The sequence below is a fragment of the Malaclemys terrapin genome, chromosome 1 (genome assembly GCF_027887155.1).
Source record: "Malaclemys terrapin pileata isolate rMalTer1 chromosome 1, rMalTer1.hap1, whole genome shotgun sequence".
In the NCBI taxonomy this organism is placed as follows: Eukaryota; Metazoa; Chordata; order Testudines; family Emydidae; genus Malaclemys; species Malaclemys terrapin.
The window spans coordinates 74,478,523-74,505,822 of NC_071505.1; the positions used below are offsets into that span (position 1 = coordinate 74,478,523).

General features: G+C 43.0%; 1 long non-coding RNA gene across 4 annotated transcripts in view; it reads left to right on the top strand.

Moving 5' to 3' along the window:
* Positions 1 to 27,300, top strand: part of LOC128830382 (uncharacterized) — a 58,656-nt gene that overhangs the window by 3,289 nt on the left and 28,067 nt on the right. For 2 of the 4 annotated variants that reach the window (XR_008443569.1, XR_008443567.1), the window contains exons 2-3: positions 1,062 to 1,243; positions 5,003 to 5,167. This is a non-coding gene — a long non-coding RNA (uncharacterized LOC128830382). Of the gene's footprint in view, positions 1 to 1,061; positions 1,244 to 5,002; positions 5,168 to 5,332; positions 5,391 to 27,300 lie in introns of all 4 variants that reach the window. The other 2 variants (XR_008443568.1, XR_008443570.1) reach the window with 2 other exon arrangements.

Below are 27,300 nucleotides of genomic sequence, written 5' to 3' on the forward strand. Positions count from 1 at the left end.
TTGTTTGCTGCTTCTAATACCACCTACTCTCATTCCCTAGTGTCCTAGACTATTGTGCAGCTGCTTTACTACATCTGGATCCATTGCGTGTTAAGGATCCTATTTGGCAGGGATGGGGAGGGGAGATGGGTTTATCCCTATGGATTTGCCTCTATTTGCTTCCTTGCCAACCCCAAAGGCCCTACGTTGCAGTGATACTACTGATTGTCTGAGGAGGAACCGATCCAGACCACTTTGAGCATCAGCCAGAGGGAAACTGCTCAAAATTTTGTGCAATAGCCCTTGGGAACTGATGCCCCAGGACTCCTAACACCTGTTGCTTTGGGGGTGCTTGGAGGCTGAATTTGGTTGGCTCTCCTGCACAGCAGAGCTAACACTAACCACTGTGCTGCCATTAAATCACTGGCTCTCTTTTCATATTGACTGACTTTAGAGGTCAAAGGTTGAAATGAACAAATGTTTTATTCCATTGTGGCTTACACCACTACGTTATCTTTATTTCCAGATGTCTGGGTTTTCTAAAGCTTCCCATCTGCCATGAATCTTTTTAACTGAAGGGGATTTGAATCAATCTGAAATGTGGATGCAACAAGATAACTGGGGCTTTGCTGCTGTTCATATCATATAGTTCTATTTATTAATGAATCTATATTGTGGTGTGGAGGAACATTTAAGGGCCAAGAGAAGACATAATGTCACATCAAGGCCTACCTATCTTATCTGCACAGGGGTTGAGATGGGCTAATTTCGGAATATGATGGAGGAGTTGTTTTATTTAAAGTTTGTTTAAACACATTGGCAACATCCTTAATTCAAACAGAGGGGGCCCTTTTAAAAATGCCTTAAGGTTAATTCCAAATGAAGGAGTCTCCCTCCAAATGAGTTTGACTGCAGGATTTCATGGTGGACCACAGCAAAGCAAGACATGATTTTAATTGAAAACATCCAAGGTGGTAATTTTATCACATTGACACACATCATCGTGCAATACAATTACAATTATCTTATTACCCTAATGGACATTACATACTGTCTTTATGTGTACTCAAATGTCGTTGCAGAGGATTGTGTTCTACAGCGTTATTTTTGTCAGGTACTTCACGAAACATTCATCTACAGTACATCATAATTCCACTTATTTTCATGTCTATCGAATCCTTGAGCTCCCTGAACTCTGAGCCAAGAAGCATGCCAGTTAAGACGCCTCCTGGGAATTTGACCTGAGACTACCAACTCATTTCAGGTAGGCTATTAAATTGCTGTAAAATGGTAACAAAGTTAGGGCTGAATTTTAACTCTTGCTTGACCTCTCTCTGAATGACTCTCTAAGGTTAGAGACCTGAAACATCAAACTCTTGGTGGTGGAAAATTAATATTCTACACCGGACTGTCTGCCATCTGGCTGAGATTTAACATGCATTTATACTACAACATTTTTTTAAGTCAAAGAAAGAGAAGCAATGAGGAAGAGGAAAAGATTTTTTGGAATCCAGTTTCTACACATGGAAATGAAGCAGAGGATATCTACAAGTTACTAGAGAAGGGACACCATCTAGAAGAGAACGTATTGGTAATTAATAGTGCTGCAGATTTGTCATGGCATTTTCTGTCAAAAATATCACAAAGCAGTCACATTAAAAATAACAGGTTTGGGGGAAATAGTGTGCAAAATCCCAGCAGCACCATTTAAAGTGGAGGGGGGCACATGGGAAGAGGGATCTTGTCCTGTCCCCTGGGTGTGAGGCTCTGGGGGGAGGAGGGGGAGAGGGTTGCAGTACAAGCCCTCCCTGCACTCACCCCATACCCACAGCTCCTGTGCCACGGGGCCATCCTGGCTCTGTTGGCTCCTACCACAGTGGGCAGGTAGGGCTCTCCCCCCATGATGCTTGAACCCACCCCTTCCTGGCCCCAGTGCAGCTGGAACACCTGTCCCGAGCTCAGCTGTGGTGGCAAAAGTGGTTAGCCAGGGCCTGGGTGCCCCCCCCCACACACACACACACAGCTCTGTAGCCTATGAGATCACAGACACAAAGAGAAAGCTGCAGCTGTAGTGCTGTAGTGTAGAAATTTATTACAGCAATGAAAGGAGTTCTTCCATCACTATAGTAAATCCACCTCTTTGGCCTGTGATCTAGGAAGGAGTTAAGCTAACATACAGAAAGGGGAATGTAATAGCAATTGTACACAATTCGCTCAGTAGCCTGGCACAGCAGGGTTTCTCCTTTGCCTCAGCATTTTTCCCTTGGGTGGTGGGGAGCCTGGAGTAAATCAGTCTGACTCTGGAGGATTTTTCCTCTTCACTCAGGTTTTATTTTTCCGTATTTATATGGTGGACCTCAGGGTAGGCCCAAGGCATTCTTTTAAGCAAAACACCCACACCCCAAACTCAAAACACAAACAGAAATTCTTTCCCCTGCACCCATTCCAGGGTCTTACTCTAGTATGCTGGCTCCTAGTTGCCAGTCCTTCCCCAAGCAATTGTTAACTTGGGGCAAGTCTGCACTAGAAGCGCTACATCGTCATAGCTGCACCAATGCAGCTTCACCATTGTGGTGTGTCTGGTGAAGACACTTTATGCCAATGGAAGAGTGCTCTCCCATCAGCATAATTACTCCACCTCCATGAGAGGAGGAAGCTGTGTGGATGCTCTCCCACCAACATAGCGCTGGTGTGGACAGCGCTTAGGTCACTGTAACTTGCATCACTGGGGGAAGAGAGGGTACCTTTTTCACACCCCTGAGTGATGCAAGTTAGATCGACTTAAGCGGTAGTGTAGATCTCCCTTAGTTTCTTTCAGTGCAGGGAGGGAAGACAGCCTTCCTCCCAGGGGAAGCCTTTCCTTCCTGCTGCCACCACCCCAGCTGTAGCTTGTTTCTCATCTCTCGCCTCCTCTCTCTCACACCAGAAGGGTTTTTTTTAAAGGTCACTGGCAGCCCTTAACTGCTTTAGGTGTCTCTAGTTAACCTTTTTTCAGCTCATAGGGAACAGAGCCGTCATCATTCTAGGGCTGACTTATTTGCCCGCCACCACTCTAACTGTAAATTGTAAGTTCTAACTGTCAGACTGGTTATAATTACATTATTGCATCCTATTCTCCACCTCTAACCCTCCACGTTCAAAGTAAGTATAAGTTAATACTGCAGTGAACCACTTTAACTTTTGCTTTTCTGTGACTGTTGCCATGGGAGCATTTCACGAACAGTTTCTTCCCAGTTGTGCCACTGCTCCAGTCCAACATGTCGTTCCCCCATTCTTCTCAAAACCCAGGCACTAGAGATCCCAAGTGTGCAGTGTCTATATGTCTATGTGTGAGCACAGGGCAGGAAGAAACACAACAAAAGCACTACCTCCTTCCTCCTCTACCCACTTTATGAGGTTTGGGGTCATTCCACCCCATTTTGCCAAAGAAATATTTCATTTTATTCCTAAATGTGAAATTCCTCCCTTCCCTCCCCCCCGCCATTACTCTGTCTCAAGGCCCAGGACCTGTGTATAAACTGTTGCCTTTTTTTGACATAAGCAGCTAGTCAAAACTTGTGGCCCTGTGGATGTTCCAGTTGGGAGTTAGAAATTGGTGGTAGTCAGGTATTTCTTTGATGCAGTTTTGTTTATTTACAATGAACATTCAAAGTATGCTTGCTCACCTCAGGTGCTAAAATGTCCTAGTTACGGCACTGCCAAGAACACGCTTTTCAGCCTACACTCCTGACCCAAGAACATCTTCTAAGGTTTCAGCTGCTCCTTCTGGCTATCTGGCTGCCTCTCAGTCTCTCTCCATTTCTGTCTGTTCTGCCTAAACACACATCCCTGGTCATGACTCCATTTCCAGTCAAACCCTGTACCCACAACATGGTGTTAGTTAAGTTCCTAGGCAGACTGTATTAGGCTTTGTTTAAGATATGGCCCTGTGACTGGGGAGGGGGGGTGGCTCTACTCACCATTAGGACAGCACCATCTCCTGGCAGTTCTGAGTTAGCTTAGCCAGGCTGCCACTTCTTCCTGTGGTTGTATTCCGCCTCGCTGTCTCTTTTGCCATCTGCAGCCCCTCTCCCACTCCAGGAGCCTCTGCCTCCTCTTTGTGACTAGGTCCCCCAGCCAAGTCATTCAACATGTTTTCCCCTTCTGGGATATCAAAGTCTTCCAGCACAAATTGTCCCAGACAGTCTGCTCTCCTGGCACTTCTGATCTGTGCCACTTCCCCAGTGGCTGGTAGGGGAACCCAGGCCCACCTTCTACTCTGGGTTCCAGCTCACTTCAGCAGCCAAGGTCTGCCCTATCTTGTACCTTGCTGCTTTCCCCCTGAGCCTTTCCTACCTTTCAGGCTCTCCCCCCATTCTGGGTTTGCCAGCCTAAACTCTCTTCCTCCAGGAAGTAATTATAGGCTACGCTCCAGAGTCTCAAACACACCTCCCTTCTCCCAGGGAGTGACTGCAGACTACTTCCCTGCCGTCCTCTGTGACACTGCACCCCATATTCTTCATAATGATATTCTTATGATATGATTACGACATAGCTATAACATTTTTATGCAAGATAAGTCATGTGAGATGTCATTGGAAAGGTTATGATTTGCTGAATATGATTATCCTATTTGTATGCATGTATCACTTTTGTATCTGAAGTTATGAATATTGACTATATATCTGTATTTCACATGTAGTTACACCTGGGTAATGCCCACTAGTCAAGATGTTTTCATTCTAGACAGTGGGTGGAGAATGGGCCATTAGGAAAACAATAGGCCTTAGAAGAAGCTTATCTCCCACCTGGGGAGCCTTCCTGTGGTTGCTACAGACAAACTCAGAGTAATGGCTGATATGACTCTACAAAGACATGTGATGTGACCACATGTCTCTAAACTCCATCTTGGGACGTCAGTGATTTTCCACAGACTGGTCTGAGAACTGGGAACCAAACATTGAAACAAAGGGTTCCTGCCATATGCCAAAGCTATATAAGGCAGGGAGTTACATCATCTGGTGTTCTTTGCTCCCCACCCAAGGAAACTCCTGGAAACACCTAAGGAACAAAGACTGAACTGGGGGAAGTGCTGGACCCAGGCTAAAGGGATTTTTAGCCTGTGAATGGAACACCTGGGGATTCCAAGCTGTAAGCAAATGCAGCTTGCCCCTTAAGAATCTGCAGCCTGTTTGTATCATCACTTAGAGTGAGTATCTGCTATTCATATCCAATCTATTTAGTATGTTAAGTTTAGTTTGCATTTTTTGTTTATTTGCTAGTTAATCTGCTTTAATCTGTTTGCTATCACTTACAATCACTTAAAATCTATCTTTTGTAATTGATACACTTATTTTTGCTTTATCTAAACCAGTGTGTGGGAATCATAATGCAGGGGCAGAAGGCTGATGCATATTCCTCTCCACATTGAGGTAGGGGTAAATTTTATGAGCTTACACTGTATACTTCCCTGTGCAGCGCAGGACGATATAATTTTGGGTTTATACTCCAAAGGGGGTGCATGCCTGAGGAGCTGGTTGTTGCACTAGCTGTCACCTTCTTATGCAGGCACTGGTCAAAGCGCCTGCATGTAATTGCAGCTGGGTTTGTCCCCATCCCTACCTGTATCTCTGCTGGTGAAAGTGCAGGCTGAAGCGTGGAGGGCTTTGCAGCTTGTCATAGCTGTACAGTGTAAAAGGGAGCCCAGGCTGGTGAGTCGGGGGTGCTCAGTGGTACCCCAGTTCCAGGTGGCACCCCAGTGGGGAACCCTCACCTCCCGCATTGAATCAATCCCTGCTCTCTGGCTCCTCCTCCAGGTGCAGCCTGGGGAGTTAACTGGCCCATCCGACCACCTTAACCCCTTCAAGTATTGTGTGGGGCAGACACCCCATCAGGCCCCCTTAAGTATTTCTTATAACTGTCTTAAGTGAAGGGTATGTTCAGAGACCAGTTTGAGCCAGGTTTTAACCCAGCTCTTAACAACACAATGGAGATTCTGTGCTGTGCCTTTAATCCTCCTGTATGCCTTTCTGACCTATGGTTACTCTGGGGGCTGGAGAGGCCTTCCATATAATTTAGACAGTCCTGTGGTCCTGTCTGGGGGTATGTCTACACTGCAGTGGGAGGTATGATTACAGCTCAGGTAGACAATCCCACACTAGCATAATCTATCTAGCATGGTTGAAAATAGCAGCAACCCTGCAGCAGCACGGGCTGTACAAGCCTGTTTGAGACCCAAGTTATATATTCGCATTGCTAGCTTGCACTAAGGCCCATGCCTCCACTGCTATTTTTAGAAAGATTAAAGGCAGTGCAGGTAAGCCTACCTGAGATGCAATCACACCTTCAACTTCAGTAAAGACATACCTTCATTTACAGCAGGCTGCCTTGTGGCCACAGCACTGCCTGGAATCTCCATAGTGCTGTGTTTTGTTGCCCTGACCCTAACACAGTCCTCCCACCCCTGCTCCACCCCCCTACGCCTGGATTTGTAAATGGGTCCTCAGAGGGCAGCCTTATAGCTGTGCCCACAGAGGCTGCACCTGGGAATCCTTTATGCCATTCCAGCCCTTTTACCTAGGCTTGGAGCAGTGATGAGATTCTCATCCATTGCTATTATAACTGCTGAATATTTCAGATGTGTGATCTCAAAGTAGTGGTAGAGTGATCACACCTACAAAGTTTGAAAACTTTTTACCAGTGGTACCAATAATCCTCATTATAACCCCAATCCAGCAGAATACTTGCGTTTCAAGTACATTGACTTTAACTGAACTGCTCCTATAGTTAAGTATCTTGCTGCGCTGGGGTGTTTGTGAATAAGAAATATCTCTCAAGCCTATGAAAGCTTTCCAGTGGTAGAAACTTCAGAAGTGTGATCACTGTAGATGATATCAAAGCATCTCTGTAACAAAGTAACTTAAGCTACATCTACACAACAGCAGTATAGCTACAGCAGCTGTGATGCTGTAGCACCATAGTGTGGATGCGTCCCACATTGATGGTATGGGGTTTTCCCTCAGTGTAGTTAATCCACCTCTCCAAGAGATGGTAGCTAGGTTGACAGAAAACTTCTTCCATCAACCTAGCTGCACCTTCACCAGGAGTTAAATCAGCCTCACTCCATTGCTCAGGATGCACAATTTTTCACAGCCCGGAGTAACATAGCGAGGTCAATCTAATTTTTAAGGGTAGACCAGGCAAAGACCTAGATCCACAAAGGTATTTAGGCTTTTTATATTTTTATAGAGGAGGGTGCTAGTCAATGTAATTTATGGATCTAGAGTCGTTCCTAGAGCTGGGAAAAAAACAAACAAAACCACAAACACGTTGCAGAAGTTTTCATTCCAAAGGGATTGGAAAAGCTATGATTGCAAATGTTTGAAACATTTTTACTGAAAATATTTGGTTTAGGAAACACTTGCATTTTCCCTTTTCCCCCTTTCTTCCCCATTTGCCTCTTTTGACACTGAAAAGGTTGAGGAGAAGGGAAAACTGAACATGTCACAGTTTTCGTAAGTGGAAATTAAAAAAAATAGAAAAGAAAATTTTTCACAAAATTTCTAAAGCCATTGTTTGTTGACAAAAGTATTTTCATTTGAAAAATGTTGGCCAGATCTAGTCATTCCTTTGTCACACAGTGGCATACTCCAGGCTCTGATCCTAGCTCCATGAGGGGACCCAGAGACAGCTGGCATAGCCCCAAGCTGGCCAAGCCTGCTGGGAAAAGCTCTGAACTAGCACCTATTCCAGATATCTCTGCTGATGCACCTTCTATCTTTGACTGGAATTTAAAGTAGCAGTGTGTCTGGGGAGGGTGGCAGTGATACTAGTGCCTGTCTTGGTCAGGATGAATTTCTGCTCTCTACTACCCCTGTCCCTGCAGGCACAAAGGGGTGAAAATTGCAGCTATGTATCTGGGAATCTGGCCCAGGGCCGGCTCCAGGCACCAGCCCACCAAGCATGTGCTTGGGGCGGCGCCTGGAGGGGGGCGGCGCGGCGGGGCACTCCGGCCCGAGAGTGGGGCCGCGACTGGGCTCGCCGCCCTCCCCACGGCGCTCCGGCCGGTCGGGGAGAGCGGGCCCCAGCCGGGCGCGCCAGCCAGTTGGGGAGAGCGGAGAGCTGCGTCAGGCTCGCCGCCCTCCCCACAGCGCTCTGGCCACCGGGGACAGCGGAGAGCCCCGGCCGGGCTCTCCGCCCTCCTCCCGGTGCTCTGGCCGCAGGGGGCTCTCCGCCCTCCCCCCGGCGCTCTGGCCGCCGGGGAGAGCAGAGAGCTCTGGCCGCCGGGGAGAGCGGAGAGCCCCAGCCGGGCTCTCCGCCCTCCCCTGCCGCGTTGGGGGGGAGGGTGGCGCGTGGCTTTTCTGCCTAGGGCAGCAAAAAAGCCAGAACCGGCCCTGATCTGGCCCATTATGATATCACCTCCCAGATTTGTATTGATTATTGTTTTGTCTTATCTCAAAATTGGAAAGTTATTTCATAGATGATTTGTGTATTAACATTCTGCCACATTTTGATATTTCTTTATTTAAAATGTTTTGATCAGACTTATTTAAAGGTACACACAAACACTCTGTCTCTCTCTCTCTCACACACACATATCCCCCCCCCTCACCCCCCACTTTCCAACCTACATCTGAATCTTTGAACATTTTAACCGTATGGAATTTAGAATTAAAAGTGATAGTAAATAGATGTCATATTTTTGCTAAAGAAATAAAATCGCAGATACCGTAGTTCTACAGCATATACCAAGTTTTGTCTCCATAAATATCTGAAGCAGCCAAACATCTGGGGTTACAATGGAGACGGAATTTTAGCTGAAATTATATAGTGTCATTATAAATCTTTGAACGAGACACACAGTCTTTGAATCACAGTGTTATTTCTTGAAGTAAGGGTATTATTGTATGTGTAAGCAGCTGGTTAAGAGACTGTCTCTAACTAGTACTAGCTACCACTTCTAAAACAATCCTCTTTTGTTCATAACTCCACCATAAACTGCATAATATATGGAATAATTGCAATGCTTTGCTTTGTTGAAACTGTTATTTCCTATAGCATAAAACAAGCAGTAGAGGTCACTATCGCCCATGTTCCATCAACTTGCAAAACGATCCAGCTAGGAGACTGACTGGATAACAGTTCAGATAAAACAGATTTAAACCAAAGCAAAACATCATGAGTTGTTGGTAGTAAATGGCTGTGTTTGGGTAGAAGCATATTAATAGCACATATTAATGTGATGCTTTGGAGAAAAGAATACAAATACAAATAATCCTGATGAACTAATCAGTTCAAGATGTTTGATATTACTTTAAAAGGGGCATTTCTTAAACTATATGCAAACGCTCTCTCCTTGTTTCAGTACCCTTTACTAGTCCCTGTATGTTTCTTTCAATGGTAGTGGAATAAATCTTAGTGTATTATGGATAATCAACACCCCAAAAGCCACATAGTCCCTTAATGGAAATTGAACTCCTAATTTCTAGACATTCAGTAAAGCCTGGTCTCCACTATGAATATTACTGTATCTGAACGTGGTTATGAACAATAGCATGAACTGACATGGCACAGAACACAGCGTAACAGTCAGTGACGACCAGAGTAAGCCATGATGTCGGCTAACAGTGATTAAACCTCATGGCTTGTCCTCTCCTATGCTAACCACTAAGCTGCATTCACACATGGTAAAATTTTTGTAGCTGTTCTGTCAAATAAAATAGTGTGGACCAGGCAGAGCAGTGAGCTTAAGACCTACAATATAGTGCAAAGCCACTGGTTAATTGCACTAGTGCATGCCTTCCATCAGACAGTATGGTTTAAGATACTATGTGATATCCTAAATAATGCAATAAACATATAAATTAACTAATTAAACCTATAGGGCGAAATCCTGGCCCCACTGACATCAATGGAAACTTTACCGTTGACTTCAATGAGGCCAGGATTTCACCCTACTCTCTGTATGGATATTCATCTGAAGAAAATCATTCTTATTCTACTGTCATTATGGCAGTGTCATTGTTTCCCTAAATGGATGGAAAAAATATACTCCATAGATCTGACTAAGACTCAGCATAGGAAGGAATTCGCTCCCCACCCCCAAATAGATAAAATAATTTTGGCCATTTTTTAAGCAATAAGACTACAGAATAATTTGTAAAGGTTAAGCCATTACAGAAGCTTTTCTAATTCTGTTTTATATGTAATACACAAAATGCCTGTTTCTGAAATTATGCCAGTTATTAGTCTATAGCAGGGGTAGGCAACCTATGGCACTCATGCCAAAGGTGGCACTCGAGCTGATTTTCAGTGGCACTCACACTACCTGGGTCCTGGACACCAGACCGGGGGCCTCTGCATTTTAATTTAATTTAATTTTAAATGAAGCTTCTTAAACATTTTAAAAACCTTGTTTACTTTATATACAATAGTTTAGTTATATATTATACACTTATAGAAAGAGACCTTCTAAAAACATTAAAATGTATTACTGGCACGCGAAACCTTAAATTAGAGTGAATAAATGAAGACTCGGCACACCACTTCTGAAAGGTTGCCAACCCCTGGTTGTTAGTGTGCAATATATTCCTTTCATTATGGTCTGTTGAAAAAAAAGGATTGTTTGTTAAATGATCACAACCTTATTTAAATGATGGCAGTAATGGTTGTGAAGACATTGCATTGTTTAAGTAGTATTCTAAAGCCTGTGTAAGTAAAAAGCATTTTACATGTGATCTCTGCTACCATTCACTTGGATTAAAGGATCTTTATTTTTTAAACCAAGCTTAAAATAAGAACAAGAAAAATCAGACTCAACAGTTAGTCGAGATGTGGCTTCAACTAATAAAAATGAGGAGATTTAAAGTTAAGGCTGGAACTCTGTCCTGAGATCATGTTGTGCTTAGACACTGATACAGCCTTCATGCAGCAACCAGGGCCCCTGAGAACAGGGAATGACCCTTTGAGCATCGATAACAAGACTTAAGGAGGTGACTAAAGGGCTACATTTTAGTCTTAATTCTGAATTTTATGGCTGCTATAATTTGAGACAGACCCTTACAGATATTTAAACATCATTTGGATGTGTGATTTTATGTTTGTATTGTGTTAGAGAGCAAAAGGGTGCAAAGATGAGAATAGTTCTTTTTCGACCACTGAGATCCACACCTCCCTAAACGCTTCTATTTTGCTGTTACAAAAACCTCATTCTTCACTCTACTGGAGTGTTCCTTTCAGTGAAAGTAAAGCTGGTACCAGTGTAGAATCTGTTAATAAACATTTTATATTTGTAGTAAACAGCTGGTGGGATCCTTCTCTCCAGAATTAAAGCTATGGGCATGTCCAGAAGGGCCCCTAGATCATGCACAAGGGGACCATCCAGACACACACTTCCTTCCTCCCAAAATGAAAGGTCTGTCCCCCACCTCTCTTGCTTGGGTCTTAGAAGGAGGTGGTGGTGTGGGTCCTAACTGAGAGAAGGGGTGGAGATGGACGGGTGAGGGGAGAGCAGGAGTGGTGGGCTGGGGTTTGGGGAGCACACATGATCACCCATTCATTCCTGCAGATTCTCAGAAGATTCTGAGGGCAATCTGGGGCCATATGAGTTTTTAATTCTGAACCCCTCTGGAGGCCTTAGGGTCAACCAGAGGGAATCTCAGGTAGCACAGCTACAACAGAGCCATGCTGCCAAGGACCACAGGTTGTCTGGGGCCAGAGCCAGTGGGGCTAAACTGGATCTGCTGCAAATTTCCAGGAATCTACAATGAACTCATAGATGATACTGTGTCCTTTTTTGCATGGGGGCTTACCCAGCCCTTCCAGGGGGATCGTGTGTGTGTGTGTGTGTGCGCGCGCGCGTGTGTATCTCTACAATGATATCTTCATAGAGATTTCTTCCATTAGGACCCTCTCCCAGGGGCTTTATCACAAGAGGTGATGATCTGGCCCAGCAGTTGTAAAATACTGCCTTCTAAAAATAAGTCCTTTTGAATTTAATAGGAACAAATCTAATGGGATACTATTGAAATTAAACAGGCTTTTATCAAAATTACTCTTTAATATCAATTATTGGAATAATTTCCATAGAATTTTTACATCAACCTCTAGATTTTAATAGAGAAATGTATCAATGCTATTAAAAAAGATCTTTCTTTATTAAATTCAGTATGGCTTTTCCATAAAGGGAGAAGAAAGGTAATTCACTTCTGAAATGATGCAATCATGCTTCAGCATGATGAAAATTCTGATAATTATTTAAAATTTTCCAGGAATGCACCTCGTACCCTCAAACCAGTCGATAGTCAGATATTCTATGTGTTCACTCATGTGTGTGTGCATATACTGTATTCCCCTAACATTCTAAAGTTTCAAAGCCAGCAAAGAGAAACAAAAGTAGTTACATAGTAAAGATTAAAAAGAAGATGCAAATCCCATACAGAAAACTGTAAAATTGTACACCTCACAGCTGCCAGTTATAATCTACAAGGAGCCAGAGTTCTTAGCTGTTCATTGCAGGAACATAGACTGGGCTCTCTTTTAACAAACATTCTTGTCCCCTTCAATTTAGTAAACCCTCATATGTAGAAAACTTCATGCTGCCTGCTGCAGAATTATTTTGTTCTTGTGTTTGAAAGGATTGTGGTGGCTTGATTAGATCTCTTCAGATTACATTTTGCTTGTTATTACAGTTTATATATAAAGTCTGAAATGTATCATGGAGTGTAAGGCAGACTAAGCCTGTGTCTGACTGGATTTCTATAATGTGGAGTTTACATTAGATAAGGATATGATGGGGGGGGGTTGGTTCTTTGTAATTTAAATGACTTTATCTTCTAGTTAGCACTATTATTTAAAGCCAGTTTTAAAATAAATTATATTATTTCTAAAAATATAAAAAAATCTATTTTCATTTTACAAAACTGAAAAAAAATAAAAGCCCCTGTTAAATTTTAAGGAATTAAGAATTTAAACAGAAGCAGCACTACAATTAAGAATCCCCCAGTCACAATTAACAGCCTGTGCTATACCGAGGCACTACAAAGAATTCTGAACATACAGGTAAATCCGACATATGCCAGGAGTTGAGCAGTAACACTACCTCCTTGAGGCTGTTGGGTCTGGCAGCCCACTTCCATTTAGGCAAAATGAAGGCACAATTAAATGTGGTAAGTGAAACAATTGAAAATCTGCACAGGGACTAGACCTCACACAAGCGTGGGCAGTCCCAGCGGTTTCCTGGGAGTCTGATGACAAATGGAACGTGAGAGTTGGTATGATTGCAGCACTTGCGGGGGGGGTGGGGGGGTAAAAGAGAGACAGAGACAGACACAGAGAGAAGAAACAGCAGATAAGCTGACAAAGAAGTGTCAGAGAGCCAAGGAGACAATCAGAACAAGCATTGTGAATGTGCCCCTGAGAAAAAGCCGAGAGAGAGAGAGAGCGCTTTGGGGGCTGACTTCTGGCTGAAGGGGGCTTGAAAGTGTAAGCAAAGAAACTGTCTCCTGCTGTTTGAGACAGGGCTTTATGTACCTTCTTTGGTCATGTCACTGGGTTTACACAGTTGAGTACAGTCAAGAGAGATGGACCATACATGTGCTGGAATGATGTCTAGGGTCTACTTGCACACACCAGAAATTCCATCTCATTTACTTTCTTTGTTAAAAGATAATATAAAAACACTTAAGCAAAGTGAAGTGAAAAATAAATCCATTCCCTTGTCTGATATAGAACACTATTTTGTCACACTGCAGATCCAGATTTAAGAGCCTGGGCTTCTTAGAAGTTTTGCCTGAATGGGAACTGAGTAAAAACTGAGGACCACATTCTAGAATCTAATCTATCGCAGCAGTGTAACCCCATGATGTCAGTAGAATTCATCTGGATTTAAACTGATATAACTCAGGCCCAGCTCTTCTGCCCAGTCCACCCCTTTCCTACACTCTCTGACTCCTTTCATGATGCAAATAGCTTGTGAGTAAGACTGTACTTGTGCAGAGAGGGTGCATGCTCTCTCAACATTACATTTGTGTGGCAGAACCACATCAGCTCTGCAGCCAGGAACGCCTTCACACCTGCAATGGAGTGGTTGCCCATCAGAGCAGAATTTGATATAAAATATTGCCAGAAGCACACCAAGTCTATTCAGAGTGCCATGCTATATGATGCCTAACACTGCTGGTAGTGTTCCACTGTTGAAGTACAGTAGCAGATCTTTCCAGAAAACAAATTTTATATTTGTTTCCATTATTCCCAAGAGTTTTGCCTAATGTAGGATGCTAAAATAAATTGTACAAATAATAGGGGGAAAAGAGGGATAGTTCAATTAATCAATGTACCTTTCCCTAGAAAAAGTTCAGTTAAAAGAAACCATCTGTCAAAACATAATTTGACTCATATGTCAAGGCTGACTGCTCAGAAGGAAGAATCTCCTGACAACAGTGGAAATAGATTCAGCCCAGAACCCAAATCTATGCCTGAAATTCTGAAAGAGTTCAGAATGCTTGTGCTCCTGGAATTTTAATCTCTTCTGACACAATAGGGGAAAAAAGAATGCCTTTCAATGCTGCATTTTCCATGGCAGGAAAACTGTACACAGCACACTCCTTGTCCTATAACCAGAATATTACATCACCTGTGGAGGTACTTAAAGTGCAGCCTTTTGTACAATAAGCAATTTTTCCACTTATTCACCCATTGGAGTAAGCTTAGGAAATTGTTTGAATCATTTCTCTTTGAAATCATTTTTTGATAAGGAGCTATTTATGTTTTATAGAACACATTTTCCAACAAATTAACTCGAGTTGTGAGGGCTTTGGAAAACATGTTTTTCTTAATGTTTGCCAAGCTTGCTAGTTTAGGGAGAGCTAAATATGTTGTTGCTTTAATAAACGACCACTCCTGCTTCATTGTGCTGTCAAAGAGGGAAAAAATGTAACGTACTTCAAAATGCATTCTGTCTTTTGAAAACACGGGATCCTTTATTATCTCAGTCAGCACAAATATATATAACACCCTTATAACATAGGGCAGAGACTCAGGGGTCTGCACAAAAACAGAGTCCAAAACAAAATATCCACCACCCCCATACCACAGAAACCCCAGCCAGTATGTGTGTGGTGGGGGGGCGGGATGTCCAAAAATTTAACCACTGTGTACTCCCTTCGGGGTATGCTTTACATGCCTCCCTGGCAGCATTATGTATTGTCCCAACATTTCCAGCATCACAGGTAAGTCTTGTTTGGTTGTAATGCTTTTATTTGGTTCCAACATGAATAAATTTTGTCCTACCCAGGGACCAAGAGTTTTGGTGTCTTCAGCTTGATTTTGCATCACAAACTTATTGTGTAATGACTGCGATACACCTATATTTCAAATTAACCATTTAACTATGACAAGATCTCTTAAGCAATTCATTCTAGTGTATATACCATTGGACGTAAATTCACTGGCACTAAATATTGTAATAACTGGTACACTGGAGACACAGCCTCAGAGGGACTAACCAAAATGCTCTCTAGGTTCTTATGCTGGTAACTTGGGGTCCCATTTGTGAACTTCCTCCATTCTTTTCTCATACTGGTGGGCTGATGGCTGTTAGTGTTTGCCTGTTCCAGTACCATTGATTTCTTTGACCCATATCCATGTGATACCTCAGCATCACTTTAGAATCACCAGCAGTCCAGGAGCCATTTGTAATAGTGAGTCAATAAGCATCATCTTTCAGATTTAGTGAGCTGGTTATTATAGGTTGGCTGCTCTCCAGATGTTGTTCACCCATGTTAACAGGCACAGTTTTATTCTGATCTTGAGGATTAAGGAATTGAATCTGTATGTCATCATCTGAATTGTCAGAGTCTTGTTCCTGGGAAATAGGAGAACGTGTGTCACTATTTTCACTTTTCTTGAGTTTCTTACTGTTGTTGGACTTTCAGTAGGAAAGTAATCACAGGGCATTAAGAGATTGCAAAGTAATGCCCTTGCTCTTCCCTGCTGATTCTCTTGAACCACTTTGCACACTGGATGGCCCCCCATTTTTCTGGTAACAATGTGGATCTACTTTTCCCAGTAGCCTTTTAATTTTGTTGGTCCCCCATGCTCTGACAAATTCTGGATAGGGACCCAATATCCTGGGAAGAGAGTGGCGCTGTGAGATCATAGTAACCCTTGTTTCTGGCAGCTGATTTCCTGGAGTTTTCAGTGACTAAATCAAAACCTTCTCTCATCTGTGGTGATTATGTGGAAAAAGTAGAAAACACAGTTCTCCACTGATTCCTGATTCCTCATTAAACTAAATATAAAGTCAATTGGCAAGCCAGGGGCTTTCCCATACAAAAGTTAAAATGGAGAAAATCCTGTTGTTTCATTACCTGTACAGTTATAAGCATATATCAGCTTGTTTAAAGACTCTTTCCAAATAGATTTCTGGTCTTTAGGGAGAGTTTTCAGCATTCCTAGTAGTGTTCTATTAAACTGTTCAGTTTGCTCTTTTCCCTTGGGATGACATGAGGTTGTTTTCAACTCTGCAATCTGGCAGTACTACTGCAGCCTATGGAACAGCCGGTTTTCACATTCACCACCTTGGTCATGATGAATTTGTTTAAATTTTAAAACAAAATAATTAAAAATGTCAGTTGCAGTTTCCCAGATTTGTTCCTTGTGGGCTAAGCCTGTGCAAACTGCGTAAAGTGGTCCATAACAATCAGGATATACAAATAGCTCCCACTGCTTTTTTCAAGATGAAGAAAATCAATTGAGACTAGTTCAAATGGTTCTGTGGTGTTGATAGGATGTAACTGGTCTTTGGTATGTTGGTTCAATCTCCTCCATTTCAGACACCAATAGATCTGAGTTACATAGTGTTCAATATCCTCTATATGGGGCCAATAGAAACTGCATGTAGCAAAGTCAATAACTTGGTCAGCACCTAGGGGACCCATGTTTTGAGATGACTGCATAGACTAGTCTGTGGTACCTTTCAGGTACTACCAACTGACTATGACTAGTGGTTTTGCAATAAAAGACACCATTCTTGTCAAGGTACAGTTTAACCCACTCACACCGTAGAGCAGAAACCTGTTTAGGGCCTGTAGCTTTTCCTTCCTGGTGGCCCTGATCCTTTAGCTTTTGCTTCAAGAATTGCTTCCTAAGAGATGGGTATAGGTGACAAAGATGGATTTATTAGCTCAGCTCCTATGCATCCACCCCCACATAGTTAAGCATGCTGCTTTGATGTCAATGAACAATTACCTTCTACCTGTAAGGCCCAATGGACCTAGAACACAGCCCTTTACAGCTGCTAGGCAGTTGATTTCTCCATGCTGCCACCCAGTAGCACTTGTAACTAATTTGCACTCCACTACCCATGATCCGATGTAAACACAGCCCATAGACTCATAGGGTTAGAAGGGACCACAAGTCCCACCACATGGGGTCTGACAGGCAGCGGCCTTGTGGCTCCTGATTGGCTCCCCACTCTATATAAACCAAAGGGGTATTCCAGGAAGTGTCCAGGCAATGGTGTGGCTTTTCTATTGCTGCCAAGACCATCCCTGCTCCTGAACGCTGGGCTTTCATCTCAGCTTGATTTTGACTTTGCCTCCTGACCTGGACTTTGACTTTTGGTATCGACTATGACCTGGAACCTGACTACAAGCTCCTCCACTACTCCCAGCCTCAGATTTGACCCTGCTCTGACCCTTGGTCCTGACTGCTCTTGTTACACTGCTCTACAGCCAAAATGCTTCTGAAATAAATGTAGTCAAACTTTACTAATTCTGGGTCACTGAGAACAAAAATGATGTTTAAAATTGTTGATTGGCTCTAGTTTTCAAGATATACTATTTGGTCAGTATATACGACCCTTGACTTGGGAATGGTGGAGGATAAGTGAGTTATAAAGGGAAGGGATCTCAATTTAAACCAGAAATGACTAAAATACATCTTTGACTGGATCTATGAATAAATCCATGACTGGGTTTGGACAGTACTTGCTTTTTAGGCAAAACAATGAATGATGCAATCTGAAGCTGGTATTGCGTCATACATGATATGAATTGCATCATGTTATTCTTAGAAGTCATGGATGATGCAATCATAACGAAGCTTACATCACTCTGCTGAACAAATTGCCCTATATCAGCTCTAGAAATCATACAGTGTCATGCTGTCTTATTTGTCAGTGTTTGATTTTGCAAAGGGACACATTTCTGTTTAGCCAAAGTGAGCAGAGATGCCTCGTACTTGTGTGAACAGTGCAGATAACTTCTGCTATGTTTGTGGTGAAGTGACTTTTGCATCACAAAAGTGCAATATAACCACTATGGTTAAGAAAGCCTATCACCTTTATTTTGGCTGCAAAATTGGAGATCAGGACAAGAGGTGGGCCCCACACATATGCTGCAACACTTGTGCAACAAATCTTGGCCTGTGGTTGAACAGGAAAAGGAAATCTATGCCTTTTGCAGTGCCAATGATTTGGAGAGAGCCAACAGATCATACCAGCAATTGTTACTTCTGCATGGTGCCTCCAGTTGGGAAAGGTGTGTCAAAGAAAAAAAAGGGGACTGTGCATTATCCAAACATTCCATCAGCTATATGCCCAGTACCCCACGGAGAAGGACTGCCGGTTCCTGATGCACCAGAATCATTCTCACTTGAGTCAGACAAGGAAGAGGAAGAGGATGAAACTTCTGGTCCTGAACCATCAATGTCACAGGACCCACATTTTCTCCCATCCTCCTCCTCTGAACCACACCTCATAACACAAGGTGAACTGAATGACCTTGTCAGTTATTTGGAACTACCCAAGAGTAAGGCAGAGCTGTTGGGCTCCAGACTACAGCAGTGGAATCTCCTGGCAGGTGATGTTAGGGTTTCCATTTTCCGTGACCGTCAAAAGGATCTTGTCCCATTCTTCTTCATGGAAGGTGATCTTGTAGCCTGCAACAACATCGATAGTGTGATGGCAGCCCTCAACATCGTTCATGATCCAGATGAGTGGAGACTGTTCATTGATTCATCGAAGACAAGTCTTAAAGCTGTTTTACTGCATAATGGCAATGTTTTGCCATCAATTCCAGTTGGTCATGCAGTCCATATGAAGGAAACCAATGACAACATGAAACAACTTTTGAGGTGCATAAACTATGACCAACATCAGTGGCTGCTTTGTGGCGATTTGAAGGTTGTTGCTCTCTTGCTTGGTCTGCAGACTGGATACACAAAGTACTGCTGTTTTCTCTGCGAATGGGGTAGTCGTGCAAGAGATTCCCACTACATCAAGAAAGATTGGCCACTCCGACAGTCATTGGAGCCTGGGAGGAAAAGTGTTCAGCATCCACCACTTGTTGAATCAAGGAAGATTTTGTTACCACCCTTACACATCAAGCTGGGTCTGATGAAGAACTTTGTCAAGGCCATTGACAAAACACAAGCAGCTTTCAAGTACCTCCGTGGAAAATTTCCAAGGTTAAGTGAAGCTAAGATAAAGGAAGGTGTCTTTGTTGGTCCTCAGATTCGTGAACTTCTTCGAGATGATGTATTTGACCATGCACTGCGTGGCAAGGAAAAGACGGCATGGAAAGCCTTCCAGTTAGTGGCAATAAATTTTCTCGGAAACAACAAGGCAGACAACTACAGGTTGTTGGTGGAAAACCTCCTCAAGGCATACAAAAGCCTTGGTTGCAACATGTCACTAAAGAGACATTTTTTGCACTCTCACCTAGATTTTTTTCCACCGAACTGCGGAGCAGTGAGCGATGAGCACGGCGAGCGATTTCACCAGGACATTGCAACAATGGAGAAACGCTATCAGGGCAAATGGAGCCCATCAATGCTTGCAGACTATTGCTGGACAGTGACAAGAGATGCTCCATTTAATGAATACAAGAGACAAGCCAAGAAGCGCCGAGTAGACACGGAATAGGACTAAACTATGTACATAATAGTTTTTTGCCTTTTGTTTCATAATCAATTTTATTTATATAACCCTTTTGCTGATTTTTAAAGTGTTACATAAACAGAACAGGTGAAATATTATCATGTAAAGCAACCATAAACACATGAAAAGACCTAGGTTTACAATTTATGATTAAAACTCTACTATCTACACAATATACATAGACATAAAATGTAAAAACTTAAATATCTTAGAAACAGTATCCAATCACTTGTTGTAATTGTCATATTTGAATTCAGCACATCAAAATACATAATAAATAGCACATTTTATCTCTGAAGCAGACGACTTCTCAAAAATTGTAGACCAGTGTTATCATCCTGTCAGTATCCCTTCAATATTATAATTATGCTTGGAATTTCTATTTCTCTGTTCAAGTAAATCTATACAAGATTTTAACATGTCTAGTTGTACTAGTCCCATGGATTTCTCAATTTCTTGGGGTTTTTTTATTTTATTTTTTTTGGTAGCTGTCTCTCTGTGGGACCTTTGGGGCTGGTGGGTCATTTGAAGTCCTTTTGGAATGACTAGGTATAGTTTCCCTTCTGGTCCATTCCTTGGGGCCTCCTGATGAGATGACATCTAGACTGGTAGTACTCTTCACTCCCACACCAAAAAAAAAAAAAAATGATGCAAATATCACCTTTGTCCTCCAGGACATCCTCACCTCTATGGAGCTCTCTGTGTGGTGGATTGGAGTAGTTTCCTTCCATCATGATGGGGTGCCCTCAGAACTTCTCTGATAGGACCATTTTTAGCTCTTTTATTTCTGCTTAACTTGTCTTCAGTTCTCCAATCTTGTTCATTCCACATAAGGATTTTCTTCTTTTTGGTGCTGTTACCTCATCAGTCTCTGGCTCACTACCAACAGAATCCTGTTGCATGACATTAAGTTCTGCAGCTTTTTCTCATGCCCGCTTGCTTTTTTGTACTGTTTTTCTGTTTCCCAGCCAGTTACAATGTTCAGTCTCTCTAACAAAGCTTTATCTGTGACTGAGCTATCTCAAAGATAGGGCAATATCACATTTTGAACGTTATCACTCTGTAGACCAGTGGAAATTAAATGGAGGAACATATTTTGCACTGAGAGTGGATTGTAACTTCAGATTGGAATCACCCTGCTGTGACGCAAACAGTACTTTTTTGTCACAAATCCAAGGCACATACCAGAAAATGTCCAGGTGTTTCTTTGGGACTCTGGACTGCTCTGGCAAGATTATGATACAGTTCAGTTGCATCCTTCACTGGATAGGAGGATCTTAAAATTCTCTAAGCTTTGGTAATATCATGGTACTATTTTCTTCTGAATAGCTCAGCAAACTCCTTCCAGAGCAATTTGCTTTAATAATTGCCTCCATTTCTTCAGGTTCTAATTAGTCACTTTATAGCAAGGGGGTAGCCATGGGTGGGCCATGGCTACCCACATAGCATCCAGGCCCACCCCAGCAGCCCCGGCTCTGCTCCGGCCCCAGCGCTTGCCCCGCTCTGCCCCGTACTCCAGCCAGGGAGCGGGAGCGGGGGTTTGCCCCGCTTTGTCCGCCTGCCTGGTGCTCCAGCTGGGAAGTGGGGTCTCACCCCACTCTGCCCACCTGGCACTCCAGCCGGGGAGCAAGGTTGGGGCACAGGGGCTTGCCCTGCTCCACCTGCCCAGCACTCCTGCCGAGGAGTGGGGTTGAGGGCTCACCCTGTTCCTCCTCCCTGCCCCGCACGCCAGACAGGGAGTGGGGTCAGGGCACAGGGGCTTACCCCGTCCACCTACCTGGCACTCCAGCTGGGAAGTGGGGTTGAGAACTCTCCCCGCTCTGCCCATCTGGCACTCCAACCAGGGAGCAGGGTTGGGGAGCAGGGGTTTGTCCATCCGCAAGTCCCCGCAAGCTCTCCCTGGCTGGAGCGCTGGGTTGGCGGGCGGAGTGGGACAAGCCCCTGTGCCCCAACCCCGCTTCTCGGGTGTGCAACTGGGCCTGGGGGGGACCCTGGCCAGCATGTCCATTGCCCCCATGCAAGGCCATCAGGAGAGGGTGGGGAGGAAGTGGCCCCGATCCCTCCTACCCCCCCCATCCTGCTCCCTGTCATTGCCCACCCACCCAAAGTTGGGGCCCACCCAAGTGTCCCGTCCTGGCCACTGCTTTACAGTCCTGCTTCCATCTGATGGACCAGACTTGAAAAATTCTGTCTGATGGACCAGACCATTCTTCCAGTTCAAACCTCTAATCTGTCCTGTCACTTTGAAATCCTTCTTCAACAGTGATGCACAATGCAAAACTCGTACTGCTGTTGTTTCTCTCACTGGGATTGTAGTCTCTCCTGTCTTCATCCCTACCGGTGGATTGGTTATCTGCCCCATCCTGTCCCTTAGGTCCAGCAACAGAAAGATGCTCTAATCTTCCATACTAGCAACATCTTCACTGTTTGAGTGATGATTAATTACCTAGAACTAACCAGGTCTTTCCTATAACTTTGCTTCAGTTCTCTCCTGAAATGTTCAAATGATCACAAATAATGTGATCTTTACTCTGTAGTTGGTAAAACTGCCCCTCTAACTGTATGTGTAGATTTTCCAGCTCAGCATCAGCCATCTTTGTTTCCTGTGTTCAGTATCTCCCCTGCACCACTCACAAGTGCAGCTGCAGGGGTTGTTTTCCAGTTTCAGGGACCAGCAGTTCACAACCCCTCCTGGCTGGCTCACCAAATGTAATATGCTTCAAAACAGGGATTCTGTCCTCCAAAAACCCAGGATTCTTCATTGTATCCATCAGTACATAGATACAGCACACACTCGTATCACAGAGCAGACTCGGGGGTCTGTGGAAAAAGAGCTCCAAAGAAAGCATCTACCCTTGCCATAACACTGTAACCCCAGTCAACAAAGGCGGGGAGTGTCTAAAAATTACCACCTCTGGGGAACACAATGAGGGATTGTCCAAAAAGTTCAACCACTGTGCACTCCCTTTTGTGTCACTGTGCACTCCTTTTTGTATATACCTTAAAGAAGGTCATTATATTTTTCTTCTCTTACCTTCTGTCTCTCAAATGCAAAATTATATCCCAATCCATGCGTAATAAATTGATTTCTATTTATGTATTTATTTGCATTCTGGAAATGTCTAGAAGTCTCAACCAGGATTGAGGCCCCATTATTCAAGGCCTTATCCCTGCCACAAGGGGCTTACAAGCTAAATAGACAAAAGAGATGAAGGGTGTGGAGGAGGAAGAAGTAACATGAAAACAGAGTGCTCGGGGTGATGGGTTGGAAACATTTTTTCCATTAATATTTATCACTTTATGTGATAAATATATAATTTAGGGCTAAATCTGGTCAAATAGTGCTTCTCCTTTGTCTGGCCCCTTTGAAACATAATCTCACCCCAAATGGTTTAAATTTAGCAGCAATAAAAAGCTTTAAAAGTATTCTGGTCTTATTTTCCAGATCCCTGAAAACTGATTTAACCATGAAACCTCAACAAAATTAATCTAGGTCACATAAATAATATATCACATATGTACTATTATACACATAACCATGCCATCTATTTCATATCTTCTTGTCATTCAGTTGATGAAGAAAACAATATTAAGGAGGTGAATATCATGGAATTTCACAATGGTGAACATGAGAGGGAAATAGCAAAAAGGACATGAGACCCTGGAGAAAAAGAAAAAGGGGCTCAGAGTTGGCTGTCTACCCTGTTAAATGATATTTTCCAAGGATTCCCAACATGTGAATGTCTTCTTCATCCATGAAGTTGAGTATGTTTTCAGGTGAATTTGACAATATGATACTTTCTTTCACCTTTCCCAAGGTTTCTTCCTCAGTATTTTGAGAGATTGCCCTGTCTTTTTAGTTTATTTTATAACTCAGAGGAGCAGACTGCTCTAATTGATTTCAGGATGATCATACATTTGTTTTCACAGTCCTGAACACTTCCACAATTGGGCACAGGGATAACATAACTAGCATGTCTATCATGGACATCTCCCCTTTCTGTGTCACCATTCTTAGCCCTGCCATGATCTGACACTTGCTTCTTTCTGCTTCTTTTTCACCATGTATCATTTCCAAATACTTCACAATCTTTCTTTTTTCAAACACTTATTGCATTCAGCTTCTCAGGCTATGCACGTTTTCCATAGGCACTGGAGTGTTTTATAGTATCTTCCACACTTAATTTCCCCCCGTCCCCAAAGTCTTCAATCACAGTGGCTCAAGCATCTTTCTTCAAGATGTTTTTGTGGAGTTTCATCACAGAAATTTGCATCCTTATGTATGTTCTCCTTTGATATATATATATTTTAATGGAGATATCCTATCTCCTAGAACTGGAAGGGACCTTGAAAGGTCATCGAGTCCAGCCTTCACTAGCAGGGCCAAGTACTGATTTTGCCCCAAATCCCTAAGTGGCCCCCTCAAGTATTGAGCTCACAACCCTGGGTTTAGCAGGCCAATGCTCAAACCACTGAGCTATCCCTCCTGGATGGGAAGGGTTCCCAATGGAATGAACTCCAAGGAGTTTGTTTAATGTTTCAGACACACTTTCTGGCGGAAGGTATGAGAGAGAGGTCCTGGAAATGAAATTTAAATAACTTGTGAAAAGTCTTAGGCTGCTACAGTTTTATCCTCTGACAAAGTTAGGCCAGTTAGATGCACTGTTCCAGCTGGAAAGGAGAACTTCAGGGTCTACTTATGTGGATGATGTAAATGAGAAAGGTTTAGATACTATTCTATAGCCCACAGACATTATTACATCCTTTCCACCACCCAGGCTCTTTTTTTAAACACTTTCCTACTCTTTTCCTCTCTCCCTCTCTTCCATTTCAGTGAGGGCTTAATTCTCATTTACACTAAGGCCTCTTTACACTGGTCTGACAGAGTGTGAATGAAAATCAGGTGATGAATGACTGTAAATGGAAGAGAGAGGGAGAGAGATAAGTAGAGATAAATATGGGGGAGGGGGAAGAGAGAGAGATAAGTAAAGATAAATATGGGGGGAGAGAGAGAGAGGAGGAGAGAGAGATAAGTAAAGATAAAGGTGAGAGAAAGAGCATGCAGGACATGGGAAAGTGGGAGCCTTGTAAACATTTCCTGCTTCCACTTAGCTGATGGCATGGCATTGGAAGAGGGAGCTTTGGAATACTGCCTGTTGGCCGAAGGCACTGGAAATGGCCTCAGGAAGGGAGAGTCCTGGAGTTCATATCCCACTGGCTGGTAGCAGTGGAAGACAAGTGCCCTGCATCCTGCTCTCTGCTGTGCATGCCAGTAGAATATGCAACCAGACAGTTTAAAGGAATTCTGGAGTACTGTGCCTCCCCTGCTATGATGTGTTCAGTTCTAGTCCCCCTGTCTCAATAAAGACATAGCTGAATGTGGTGTATTACCCCTTTAAGGGACAGCCTGAGGCTTACCACCAACACAGTCTGAGCATAAATAAGAAGCACTCCAACACACCCTTGGGACTGGACTATATAGGCAAGAAAAGGAAACTGGGCAAGAGAGAGGGAATGAAAAGTTTTGCTGGCTGCTGAGGATGCTTTTGTGTAAAAAAGTTTCATAGAATTAATATCATAGATCTATCCTATTCTTCTGCTATTAGGGTGGAACATTAAGAATGAAATATGTTTTTTAAAGGAGGATGCAGAAGGCTATACTGGATTTAGATACACTAATTCTGTTCTATAGATACTTGTATTGTCCAGTTTAATTACAAGTGATGAGCCTGCTAATTTTATTTTGTTAAGCTCTTTGCATTGCATAAATCTGCAGAGAGACTAATGAAAATGTTCCTTTCCCACCAGAAACAAAGTCTGTAATCGAGAGACTTTTCAGAAGACTTTTTCTTTGAGGGGTTGAGTCACCTAAGAAGAAGTACATAAAAAGAAATGATGATCTAGAAGCCAATATTTTAGTAATTCCCAAAGGACCCATAATCTTATTTACTTCTTTGCATATGTGTCTTCCTTTCCTTTGCATATGTGAAAGTGTAGATCTTCTGAATTAGACATGCTCAGGATGGAAAGCGAGGAGTACATGGTAACATAGCATGTTGTTGTGGACATATACAATAGGGAGAAAAGCTTTAAATTATACGTGTGGAACAATGTTTTAAAATATTAAACAGCAAGACTCCAAGCTTAAACAATGATTGGGAACACTGTTCTGTTGTCTCCACTCCCCCCCACGACAAAAAGCAGCCCTATGGTATAAGAAGCCATAGGAGGATGCCACAGGAAAGTGGTAGCCTTGGAAACTCTTCCTGACTCCATCCAAGTGATGGCATCAAATGGGATGCCTGGGGAACCTTGGATTACATTTGAACTGGCTGGAGGCAATGGAGATAGTCAGGAGAATGAGGAGCCCTGGAGCTCTGTGACCCAGGGAGCCCCTCAGAACCAACTGGCAGAGGGTACACCATACCATAACTCACATCAGGCATGACGCATTCATTGCCCCAACTCACTATCATAATCTGTATCTAAAAGGTGTTATGTCAGTTACCATATGCAAACTGGTAACATGTAGGGTGTTAATATTATTGTATGATCTGTGTACAGGAGGTATACAGAGAATTATAGATGTGTTCTGGAAATATATTTTTAAAAAGTGTTTGTCAAGCAGTGCATACCCCCAGCGGGCCCTAGACAAAGGAATGTTAAAAGTGCCTAAAAACAAACAACAGAATAAATAATGCAATTCCTAATTCATATGCTGGTCTTTCTTCTGTCCAGTGAAGAAATAACTAAGGATTCTAGAGAGCCTATGGGCCATAATGAGATGTGTGTAGAAAAAAATGCTTAAGTACAGAATCACATATGGAAATATGCCTATAGATGAAACACTGGTAATGTCTGAAAGAAGCAACTGTAGGATAACCCTTCCCCCTAATCAAATCTGCACAGGAGCCTGGAAACCAAAGGGTAGAATTTATCATGCTTCCTGCAGTGTTTGCTGTGAGCTGAGATTCACCAGCATATGGAAATTATGCACACAAAGCATTCAAATCGTAAGAATCCAGCTCTGAACAATGCAAGTAATAGTGAAAGCCAACTTTTACTAATAAAAACAAGTTTCACTTTTGAAGTAATCAGCACAAAGGTACAGTAATTCCACCCAACTATTCCACTGGACAACATGAACGTGATGTGTGACAGCTAAATAAGATGTTCATACCAGGTGCAAGTGACAGACACAACAGGCATGATGACAGATTGAGAGCTCTTGCAAATCTCAACAGGAGGGTCAATTTATTAAGGGCTTCAGCACCTCCAGCTGCTACATGTCAGCTGATCTGCTTTGTTAATAGACACTGTGGTACTTTCTGTGATTTTGTTACTTTGTCTTTACTCTACATTTTTGACTGTCAGGTTGATGAGGTACTGGGAAGATAGTTGAA